A 12,608-nucleotide genomic window follows, 5' to 3' on the forward strand; every position below is an offset into this window, starting at 1 on the left:
AATACAAGTTTCTCATAAACTTTGTATACACCCAAAATCTTTGATCATCTCATCAAAGCATACATTCCAACTCCGAGATGCTTACTCCAGTCCTTAGAAGGATTGCTGGAGCTTTGCATACTTATTAGCATCTTTCAGGATTGATAAAACCTTCCGGTTGTATCACATACAACCTTTCCTCAAGAAAATCGTCGAGGAAACAATGTTTGACATCCTATCTGCAAGATTTCATAAATAATGCTAATATAATTCCAACAGACTCTTAGCATCGCTATGAGTGAGAAAGTCTCATCGTAGTCAACTCCTTGAACTTGTCAGAAAACATCTTAACGACAAGTCGAGCTTTTTTAATGGTGACATTTACCATCATTGTCCGTCTTCCTTTTAAAATCCATATGCACCTAACAGCCTTACGACCATCAAGTAGTTCTTCCAAAGTCTACACTTTGTTTTCATATATGGATCCTCTCTCGGATTATATGGCCTCGAGCCATTTTGGAATCCGGGCCCACCATCGCTTCTCCATAGCTCGTAGGTTCATTGTTGTCTAGCAACATGACTTCCAAGACAGGATTATGTACCACTCTGAAGTAGTACGCATCCTTGTCATCCTACGAGGTTTGGGAGTGACTTGATCCGAAGTCTCATGATCAATATCATAAGCTTCCACTTCAATTGGTGTAGGTGCCACAGGAACAACTCTTTGTGCCCTGCTATACACTAGTTGAAGTGACGGTTCAATAACCTCATCAAGTCTCCACCATCCTCCCACTCAATTCTTTCGAGAGAAACTTTTCCTCGAGAAAGGACCCGATTCTAGAAACAATTCCTTATTGCTTTCGGATCTGAGACAGGAGGTATACCCAACTGTTTTGGGTGTCCTATGAAGATGCATTTATCCGCTTTGGGTTCGAGCTTATCAGCCTGAAACTTTTTCACATAAGCGTCGCAGCCCCAAACTTTTAAGAAATGACAGCTTAAGTTTCTCTAAACCATAGTTCATACGGTGTCATCTCATCGGAATTACGTGGTGCCCTATTTAAAGTGAATGTGGTTGTCTCTAATGCCTAACCCATAAACTATCGTGGTAATTCGATAAGCGACATCATGGTATGCATCATATCCAATAGGGTGTAGTTATGATGTTCGGACACACCATCACACTATGGTGTTCCAGGCTGTATTAGTTGTGAAACAATTTCCACAATGTCTTAATTCTATGCCAAACTCGTAATTCAGATATTCATCTCTATGATCATATCATAGATATTTTATCCTCTTGTCACGACGATCTTTCAACTTCACCCTTACTTGAACCTTTCAATAATTCAGACTCATGATTCATCAAGTAAATATACTCAACATCTACTCAAATCATCTGTGAAGCAAGAACATAACGATATCCACTACATGCCTCAGCACTCATTGGACTGCACACATCAAAATGTATTACTTCCAACAAGTTGCTTTCTAGTTCCATTTTACTGAAAACGAGGCTTTCAGTCATCTTGCCCATGTGGTATGATTTGCATGTCTCAAGGGATTCAAAATCAAGTGAGTCCAAACGGTCCATTTGCATGGAGTTTCTTCATGCATATGCACCAATAGACATGGTTCGCATGTCTCAAACTTTTCAAAAACGAGTGAGCCCAAAGATCCATCAACATGGAGCTTCTTCATGCGTTTTATACCGATATGACTTACGTGGCAGTGCCACAACTAGGTGGTACTATCATTACTATCTTATATCTTTTGGCATGAACATGTGTATCACTACGATCGAGATTCAATAAACCATTCATTTTAGGTGCAAGACCATTGAAGGTATTATTCAAATAAACAGAGTAACCATTATTCTCCTTAAATGAATAACCATATTGCGATAGACATAATCCAATCATGTCTATGCTCAACGCAAACACCAATCTCGATGGTAGAGGGAGCGTACGATATTTGATCAACCTTGGAAATACTTCCAACACATATCGTCAGCTCACCTTTAGCTAGTCTCCGTTTATTCCGTAGCTTTTATTTCGAGTTACTAACACTTAGCAACCGAACCGGTATCTAATACCCTGGTGCTACTAGGAGTACTAGTAAAGTACACATCAACACAATGTATATCCAATATACTTCTATCGACCTTGCCAGCCTTCTCATCTACCAAGTATCTAGGGTAATTCTGCTCCAGTGGCTGTTCCCCTTATTACAGAAGCACTTAGTCTCGGGTTTGGGTTCAACCTTGGGTTTCTTCACTAGAGCAGCAGCTGAATTGCCGTTTCATGAAGTATCCCTTCGTGCCCTTGCCCTTCTTGAAACTAGTGGTTTCACCAACCATCAACAATTGATGTACGGCCATCTTATTAACCAAATAAAGCAATGCGAACATGGTTCCAAGGTCTCCAAAAGTAATGAAAAAGTAAAGAAAGCTTAGAGCCAAAACGGGCTATAAACACCAACTAGCCATGAAAAGATGCCACAACCGGCTGGCTAAAACTAGGTAGGTAAACTAAATGCCTATCCTATTACATGACCGCCATCCAAACCGGTTGAAGATATTTGATCAACCTTGGAAATACTTCCAACACATATCGTCATCTCACCTTTTAGCTAGTCTCCGTTTATTCCGTAGCTTTTATTTCGAGTTACTAACACTTAGTAACTGAACCAGTATCTTATACCCTGGTGCTACTAGGAGTACTAGTAAAGTACACATTAACACAATGTATATCCAATATACTTCTACAGATCTTGCCAGCCTTCTCATCTACCAAGTATCTAGGGTAATTCTGCTCCAGTGGTTGTTCCCCTTATTACAGAAGCACTTAGTCTCGGGTTTGGGTTCAACCTTGGGTTTCTTCACTAGAGCAGCAGCTGAATTGCCGTTTCATGAAGTATCCCTTCGTGCCCTTGCCCTTCTTGAAACTAGTGGTTTCACCAACCATCAACAATTGATTCTCCTTCTTGATTTCTACTTTTGTGGTGTCAAACACCGCGAATATCTCAAGGATCATCATATATGTCCCTGATAGTTCATCACGAAGCTCTAGCAGCTTGGTGGTAATGACTTCGGAGAAACATCACTTTCTCATCTGGAAGATCAACTCCCACTCGATTCAAATGATTGTTGTACTCAGACAATCTGAGCACAAGCTCAACAATTGAGTTTTTCTCCCTTAGTTTGCAGGCTAAGAAAATCGCCGGAGGTCTTATACCTCTTGACGTGGGCACGAGCCTGAAATCCCAATTTCAGCCCTCGAAACATCTCATATGTTTCGCGACGTTTCAAAACGTCTTCGGTGCCTCAACTCTAAACCGTTTAACTGAACTATCACGTAGTTATCAAAATGTGTATGTCAGATGTTCGCAACATCCACAGACAACGTTCGAGGTTCAGCACACTGAGCAGTGCATTAAAGACATAAGCCTTCTATGAAGCAACGAGGACAATCCTCAGTCTACGGACCTAGTCCGCATAATTGCTACAATTAACTTTCAACTAAATTTTCTCTAGGAACATATCTAAACAGTAGAAATGAAGCGCGTGCTATGACATAATTTGCGAAGACCTTTTGACTAGGTTCAGGATAATTAAGTTCATCTTATGAACTCCCACTCAGATAGACATCCCTCTAGTAATCTAAGTGATTACATGATCCGAGTCAACTAGGCCGTGTCCGATCATCACGTGAGACGGACTAGTCATCATCGGTCAACATCTTCATGTTGATCGTATCTACCATACGACTCATGCTCGACCTTTCGGTCTCTTGTGTTCCGAGGCCATGTCTGTACATGCTAGGCTCGTCAAGTTAACCTAAGTGTTTCGCATGTGTTCCGAGGCCATGTCTGTACATGCTAGGCTCGTCAACACCCGTTGTATTCGAACGTAAGAATCTATCACACCCGATCATCACGTGGTGCTTCGAAACGACGAACTTTCGCAACGGTGCACAGTTAGGGGGAACACCTTCTTGAAATTTTAGTGAGGGATCATCTTATTTACTACCGTCATTCTAAGCAAATAAGATGTATAAACATGATAAACATCACATGCAATCAAATAGTGACATGATATGGCCAATATCACTTTGCTCCTTTTGATCTCCATCTTCGGGGCTCCATGATCATCATCGTCACCGGCATGACACCATGATCTCCATCATCATGATCTCCATCATCGTGTCTTCATGAAGTTGTCTCGTCAACTATTACTTCTACTACTACAGCTAACGGTTAGCAATAAAGTAAAGTAATTACATGACATTTATGTTGACTCGCAGGTCATAAATAAATTAAGACAACTCCTATGGCTCCTGCCGGTTGTCATACTCATCAACATGCAAGTCGTGATTCCTATTACAAGAACATGATCAATCTCATACATCACATATATCATTCATCACATCCTTTTGGCCATATCACATCACATAGCATACCCTACAAAAACAAGTTAGACGTCCTCTAAGTGTTGTTTGCATGTTTTACGTGGTTGCTATGGGTTTCTAGCAAGAACGTTTCTTACCTACGCAAAAACCACAACGTGATATGCCAATTGCTATTTACCCTTCATAAGGACCCTTTTCATCGAATCCGATCCGACTAAAGTGGGAGAGACAGACACCCGCTAGCCACCTTATGCAACTAGTGCATGTCAGTCGGTGGAACCAGTCTCACGTAAGAGTACGTGTAAGGTCGGTCCGGGCCGCTTCATCCCACAATGCCACCGAATCAAGATTGGACTAGTAACGGTAAGCATATTGAACAAAATCAACGCCCACAACTACTTTGTGTTCTACTCGTGCATAGAAACTACGCATAGACCTAGCTCTGATACCACTGTTGGGGAACATAGCATAAATTCAAAATTTTCCTACGTGTCACCAAGATCTATCTATGGAGTCATCTAGCAACGAGGGAGGAGTGGATCTACATACCCTTGTAGATCACGCGCGGAAGCGTTCAAGAGAACGGGGTTGATGGAGTCGTACTCGTCGTGATCCACATCACCGATGATCCTAGCGCCGAACGGACGGCACCTCCGCGTTCAACACACGTACGGAGCAGCGACGTCTCCTCCTTCTTGATCCAGCAAGGGGGAAGGAGAGGTTGATGGAGATCTAGCAGCACGACGGCGTGGTGGTGGAAGTAGCGGGATTCCAACAGGGCTTCGCCAAGCGCTGCGGGAGGAGGGAGAGGGAGGCGCCAGGGCTTAGGTTTGGCTGCCCTCCCTTCCCCCCACTATATATAGGGCCAAGGGAGAGGGGGGCGCAGCCTTGGCCCTTCCTCCAAGGAAGGGTGCGGCCAGGGAGGAGTCCATCCTCCCCAAGGCACCTAGGAGGTGCCTTCCCCCTTTAGGACTCTTCCTTCTTCTTTATCTCTTGGCGCATGGGCCTCTTGGGGCTGGTGTCCTTGGCCAATATAGGCCAAGGCGCACACCCCTACAGCCCATGTGGCCCCCCGGGGCAGGTGGACCCCCTTGGTGGACCCCCGGACCCCTTTCGGCACTCCCGGTACAATACCGATAATGCGCGAAACTTTTCCCGCGACCAAAACAAGACTTCCCATATATAAATCTTTACCTCCGGACCATTCCGGAACTCCTCGTGACGTCCGGGATCTCATCCGGGACTCCGTGTTGGAAATATGCCCTAGAGGCAATAATAAAAGCATTATTATTATATTTCCTTGTTCATGATAATTGTCTTTATTCATGCTATAATTGTGTTATCCGGAAATCGTAATACATGTGTGAATAACAGACACCAAAATGTCCCTAGTGAGCCTCTAGTTGACTAGCTCGTTGATCAACAGATAGTCATGGTTTCCTGACTATGGACATTGGATGTCATTGATAACGAGATCACATCATTAGGAGAATGATGTGATGGACAAGACCCAATCCTAAACATAGCACAAGATCGTATAGTTCGTTTGCTAGAGTTTTCCAATGTCAAAGTATCTTTTCCTTAGACCATGAGATCGTGTAACTCCCGGATACCGTAGGAGTGCTTTGGGTCTACCAAACGTCACAACGTAACTGGGTGACTATAAAGGTAGACTACGGGTATCTCCGAAAGTATCTGTTGGGTTGACATGGATCAAGACTGGGATTTGTCACTCCGTATGACGGAGAGGTATCACTGGGCCCACTCGGTAATGCATCATCATAATGAGCTCAAAGTGACCAAGTGTCTGGTCACGGGATCATGCATTACGGTACGAGTAAAGTGACTTGCCGGTAACGAGATTGAACGAGGTATTGGGATACCGACGATCGAATCTCGGGCAAGTAACATATCGATTGACAAAGGGAATTGCATACGGGGTTGATTGAATCCTTGACATCGTGGTTCATCCGATGAGATCATCGTGGAGCATGTGGGAGCCAACATGGGTATCCAGATCCCGCTGTTGGTTATTGACCGAAGAGTCGTCTCGGTCATGTCTGCTTGTCTCCCGAACCCGTAGGGTCTACACACTTAAGGTTCGGTGACGCTAGGGTTGTGAAGATATGTATATGCAGTAACCCGAATGTTGTTCGGGGTCCCGGATGAGATCCCGGACGTCACGAGGAGTTCCGGAATGGTCCGGAGGTAAAGAATTATATAGGAAGTGCTGTTTCGGCCATCGGGACAAGTTTCGGGGTCACCGGTATTGTACCGGGACCACCGGAAGGGTCCCGGGGGTCCACCGGGTGGGGCCACCTATCCCGGGGGGCCCCATGGGCTGAAGTGGGAGGGAACCCAGCCCATAGTGGGCTGGGGCGCCACCCCCCAAGGGCCCATGCGGCTAGGGTTGGGGGGAAACCCTAGAGGGGGCGCCCCCTTGCTTGGGGGGCAAGCCCCCCACCCTAGGCCGCCGCCCCCCCTAGTAGATCCATCTACTAGGGCCGGCGCCCCCCCCCATGGCACCCCTATATATAGTGGGGGAGAGGAGGGACTTCATACCTAGCCCCTGGCGCCTCCCTCTCTCCCCGTTACGTCTCTCCCTCGTAGTATAGGCGAAGCCCTGCTACTGTGACGCCCTGCATCCACCACCACGCCGTCGTGCTGCTGGATCTTCATCAACCTCTCCTTCCCCTTGCTGGATCAAGAAGGAGGAGACGTCTCCCGTCCCGTACGTGTGTTGAACGCGGAGGTGCCGTCCGTTCGGCGCTTGGTCATCGGTGATTTGGATCACGTCGTGTTCGACTACATCATCACCGTTCTTTGAACGCTTCCGTGCGCGATCTACAAAGGTATGTAGATGCATCCAATGACTCGTTGCTAGATGAACTCCTAGATGATCTTGGTGAAACGAGTAGGAAAATTTTTGTTTTCTGCAACGTTCCCCAACCCATCAGTGGCATCATGAGCTAGGTCTATGCGTAGTTCTTCTTGCGCGAGTAGAACACAATTTGTTGTGGGCGTAGATTTGTCAACTTTCTTGCCGCTACTAGTCTTATCTTGCTTCAGCGGTATTGTGGGATGAAGCGGCCCGGACCAACCTTACACGTACGCTTACGTGAGACCGGTTCCACCGACTAACATGCACTAGTTGCATAAGGTGGCTGGCGGGTGTCTGTCTCTCCCACTTTAGTTGGAGCGGATTCGATGAACAGGGTCCTTATGAAGGGTAAATAGAAGTTGACAAATCACGTTGTGGCTTTGACGTAGGTAAGAAGACGTTCTTGCTAGAACCCTAATTCAGCCACGTAAAACTTGCAACAACAATTAGAGGACGTCTAACTTGTTTTTGCAGCAAGTGGTTTGTGATATGATATGGCCAAAGTTGTGATGAATGATGAATGATCTATATGTGATGTATGAGATGTTCATGCTATTGTAATAGGAATCACGACTTGCATGTCGATGAGTATGACAACCGGCAGGAGCCATAGGAGTTGTCTTTATTCTTTTATATGACCTGCGTGTCATCGAGAAACGCCATGTAAATTACTTTACTTTATTGCTAAACGCGTTAGCCATAGTAGTAGAAGTAATAGTTGGCGAGCAACTTCATGGAGACACGATGATGGAGATCATGGTGTCAAGCCGGTGACAAGATGACCATGGAGCCCCAAGATGGAGATCAAAGGAGCTATGTGATATTGGCCATATCATGTCACGTTAATTGTTTGATTACATGTGATGTTTATCATGTTTTGCGTCTTGTTTACTTAGAACGATGGTAGTAAATAAGATGATCCCTCATAACAATTTCAAGAAGTGTTCTCCCCTAACTGTGCACCGTTCATAAAGTTCGTCGTTTCTAAGCACGCCGTGATGATCGGGTGTGATGGATCCTTACGTTCACATACAACGGGTGTTGACGAGCCTAGCATGTACAGACATGGCCTCGGAACACATGCAAAACACTTAGGGTTAACTTGACGAGCCTAGCATGTACAGACATGGCCTCAGAACACAGAAGATCGAAAGGTCGAGCATGAGTCGTATAGAAGATACGATCAACATGAAGATGTTCACCGACGTTGACTAGTCCGTCTCACGTGATGATCGGACACGGCCTAGTCAACTCGGATCATGCAATACTTAGATGACTAGAGGGATGTCTAATCTAAGTGGGAGTTCATTAATAATTTGATTAGATGAACTTAATTATCATGAACTTAGTCTAAAATCTTTGCAATATGTCTTGTAGATCAAATGGCCAACGTAGTCCTCAACTTCAACGCGTTCCTAGAGAAAACCAAGCTGAAAGACGATGGCAGCAACTATACGGACTGGGTCCGGAACCTGAGGATCATCCTCATAGCTGCCAAGAAAGATTATGTCCTACAAGCACCGCTAGGTGATCCACCCGTCCCACAGAACCAAGACGTTATGAACGCTTGGCAGACACGTGTTGACGACTACTCCCTCGTTCAGTGCGGCATGCTTTACAGCCTAGAGCCGGGGCTCCAAAAGCGTTTTGAGAGACATGGAGCATATGAGATGTTCGAAGAGCTGAAAATGGTTTTTCAAGCTCATGCCCGGATCGAGAGATATGAAGTCTCCGACAAGTTCTTCAGCTGTAAGATGGAGGAAAACAGTTCTGTCAGTGAGCACATACTCACTATGTCTGGGTTACACAACCGCTTGTCTCAGCTGGGAGTTAATCTCCTGGATGATGCGGTCATTGACAGAATCCTCCAGTCGCTTCCACCAAGCTACAAGAGCTTTGTGATGAACTTCAACATGCAGGGGATGCAAAAGACCATTCCTGAGTTGTTCTCAATGCTGAAATCAGCGGAGGTAGAAGTCAAGAAGGAACATCAAGTGTTGATGGTCAATAAAACCACTAAGTTCAAGAAAGGCAAGGGTAAAAAGAACTTCAAGAAGGACGGCAAGGAGGTTGCCGCGCCTGGCAAGCAAGCTGCCGGGAAGAAGCCAAAGAATGGACCCAAGCCTGAGACAGAGTGCTTTTATTGCAAAGGGAAGGGTCACTGGAAACGGAACTGCCCCAAATACTTAGCAGACAAGAAGGCCGGCAACACCAAAGGTATATTTGATATACATGTAATTGATGTGTACCTTACCAGTACTCGTAGTGACTCCTGGGTATTTGATACCGGTGCCGTTGCTCATATTTGTAACTCACAGCAGGAGCTGCGGAATAAACGGAGACTGGCAAAGGACGAGGTGACGATGCGCGTCGGGAATGGTTCCAAGGTTGATGTGATCGCCGTCAGCACGCTGCCTCTGCATTTACCTACGGGATTAGTTTTAAACCTTAATAATTGTTATTTAGTGCCAGCTTTGAGCATGAACATTGTATCGGGATCTCGTTTAATTCGAGATGGCTACTCATTTAAATCTGAGAATAATGGTTGTTCCATTTATATGAGAGATATGTTTTATGGTCATGCTCCTATGGTGAATGGTTTATTCTTAATGAATCTCGGGCGTATTACTAAACATGTTCATAATGTGAGTACCAAAAGATGTAAGGTTGATAATGATAGTCCCACATACTTGTGGCACTGCCGCCTTGGTCACATAGGTGTCAAACGCATGAAGAAGCTCCATGCAGATGGACTCTTAGAGTCTCTTGATTATGAATCATTTGACACGTGCGAACCATGCCTCATGGGTAAGATGACCAAGACTCCGTTCTCAGGAACAATGGAGCGAGCAACCGACTTATTGGAAATCATACATACTGATGTGTGCGGTCCAATGAGTGTTGAGGCTCGCGGTGGCTATCGTTATGTTCTCACCCTCACTGATGACTTGAGTAGATATGGGTATGTCTACTTAATGAAACACAAGTCTGAAACCTTTGAAAAGTTCAAGGAATTTCAGAGTGAGGTTGAAAATCAACGTGACAGGAAAATCAAGTTTCTACGATCAGATCGTGGAGGAGAATACTTGAGTCACGAATTTGGTGCACACTTAAGAAAATATGGAATAGTTTCACAACTCACACCGCCTGGAACACCTCAGCGTAACGGTGTATCCGAACGTCGTAATCGCACTCTATTGGATATGGTGCGGTCTATGATGTCTCTTACTGATTTACCGCTATCTTTTTGGGGCTATGCTTTAGAGACTGCCGCATTCACTTTAAATAGGGCTCCGTCGAAATCCGTTGAGACGACACCGTATGAATTATGGTTTGGAAAGAAACCTAAGCTGTCGTTTCTAAAAGTTTGTGGATGCGATGCTTATGTCAAGAAACTTCAACCTGAAAAGCTCGAACCCAAGTCGGAAAAATGCGTCTTCATAGGATACCCAAAAGAAACTATTGGGTACACCTTCTACCTCAGATCCGAAGGTAAGGTCTTTGTTGCCAAGAATGGGTCCTTTCTAGAGAAAGAGTTTCTCTCAAGAGAAGTAAGTGGGAGGAAAGTAGAGCTTGATGAGGTATTACCTCTTGAACCGGTAAATGGCGCAACTCAAGAAAATGTTCCTGAGGTGCCTGCACCGACTAGAGAGGAAGTTAATGATAATGATCAAGATACTTCTGATCAAGCTCCTACTGAAATTCGAAGGTCCACAAGGACACGTTCCGCACCAGAGTGGTACGGCAACCCTGTCTTAGAAATCATGTTGTTAGACAACGGTGAACCTTCGAACTATGAAGAAGCGATGGCGGGCCCGGATTCCGACAAATGGCTAGAAGACATGAAATCCGAGATAGGATCCATGTATGAAAACGAAGTATGGACTTTGACTGACTTGCCCGTTGAACGGCGAGCCATAGAAAATAAATGGATCTTTAAGAAGAAGACAGACGCGGATGGTAATGTGACCATCTATAAAGCTCGACTTGTCGCTAAGGGTTATCGACAAGTTCAAGGGGTTGACTACGATGAGACTTTCTCACCGGTAGCGAAGCTGAAGTCCGTCCGAATCATGTTAGCAATTGCCGCATTTTATGATTATGAAATTTGGCAAATGGACGTCAAAACGGCATTCCTTAATGGTTTCCTTAAGGAAGAATTGTATATGATGCAGCCGGAAGGTTTTGTCGATCCTAAGAATGCTGACAAGGTGTGCAAGCTCCAACGCTCGATTTATGGGCTGGTGCAAGCATCTCGGAGTTGGAACATTCGCTTTGATGAGATGATCAAAGCGTTTGGGTTTACACAGACTTATGGAGAAGCCTGCGTTTACAAGAAAGTGAGTGGGAGCTCTGTAGCATTTCTCATATTATATGTAGATGACATACTTTTGATGGGAAATGATATAGAACTCTTGGACAGCATCAAGGCCTACTTGAATAAGAGTTTTTCAATGAAGGACCTTGGAGAAGCTGCTTATATATTAGGCATCAAAATCTATAGAGATAGATCGAGACGCCTCATAGGTCTTTCACAAAGCACATACCTTGATAAGATATTGAAGAAGTTCAATATGGATCAATCCAAGAAGGGGTTCTTGCCTGTGTTACAAGGTATGAAATTGAGCTCAGCTCAATGTCCGACCACGGCAGAAGATATAGAAGAGATGAGCGTCATCCCCTATGCATCAGCCATAGGTTCTATTATGTATGCCATGCTGTGTACCAGACCTGATGTAAACCTTGCCGTAAGTTTGGTAGGAAGGTACCAAAGTAATCCCGGCAAGGAACACTGGACAGCGGTCAAGAATATCCTGAAGTACCTGAAAAGGACTAAGGAAATGTTTCTCGTTTATGGAGGTGACGAAGAGCTCGTCGTAAAGGGTTACGTCGACGCTAGCTTCGACACAGATCTGGATGACTCTAAGTCACAAACCGGATACGTGTATATTTTGAATGGTGGGGCAGTAAGCTGGTGCAGTTGCAAGCAAAGCGTCGTGGCGGGATCTACATGTGAAGCGGAGTACATGGCAGCCTCGGAGGCAGCACATGAAGCAATATGGGTGAAGGAGTTCATCACCGACCTAGGAGTCATACCCAATGTGTCGGGGCCGATCAAGCTCTTCTGTGACAACACTGGAGCTATTGCTCTTGCCAAGGAGCCCAGGTTTCACAAGAAGACAAGGCACATCAAGCGTCGCTTCAACTCCATTCGTGAAAATGTTCAAGATGGAGACATAGAGATTTGTAAAGTACATACAGACCTAAATGTAGCAGATCCGTTGACTAAACCTCTCCCTAGAGCAAAACATGATCAACACCAGAATTCCATGGGTGTT

The sequence above is a fragment of the Triticum urartu genome, chromosome 2 (genome assembly GCF_003073215.2).
Source record: "Triticum urartu cultivar G1812 chromosome 2, Tu2.1, whole genome shotgun sequence".
Lineage (NCBI taxonomy): Eukaryota > Viridiplantae > Streptophyta > Magnoliopsida > Poales > Poaceae > Triticum > Triticum urartu.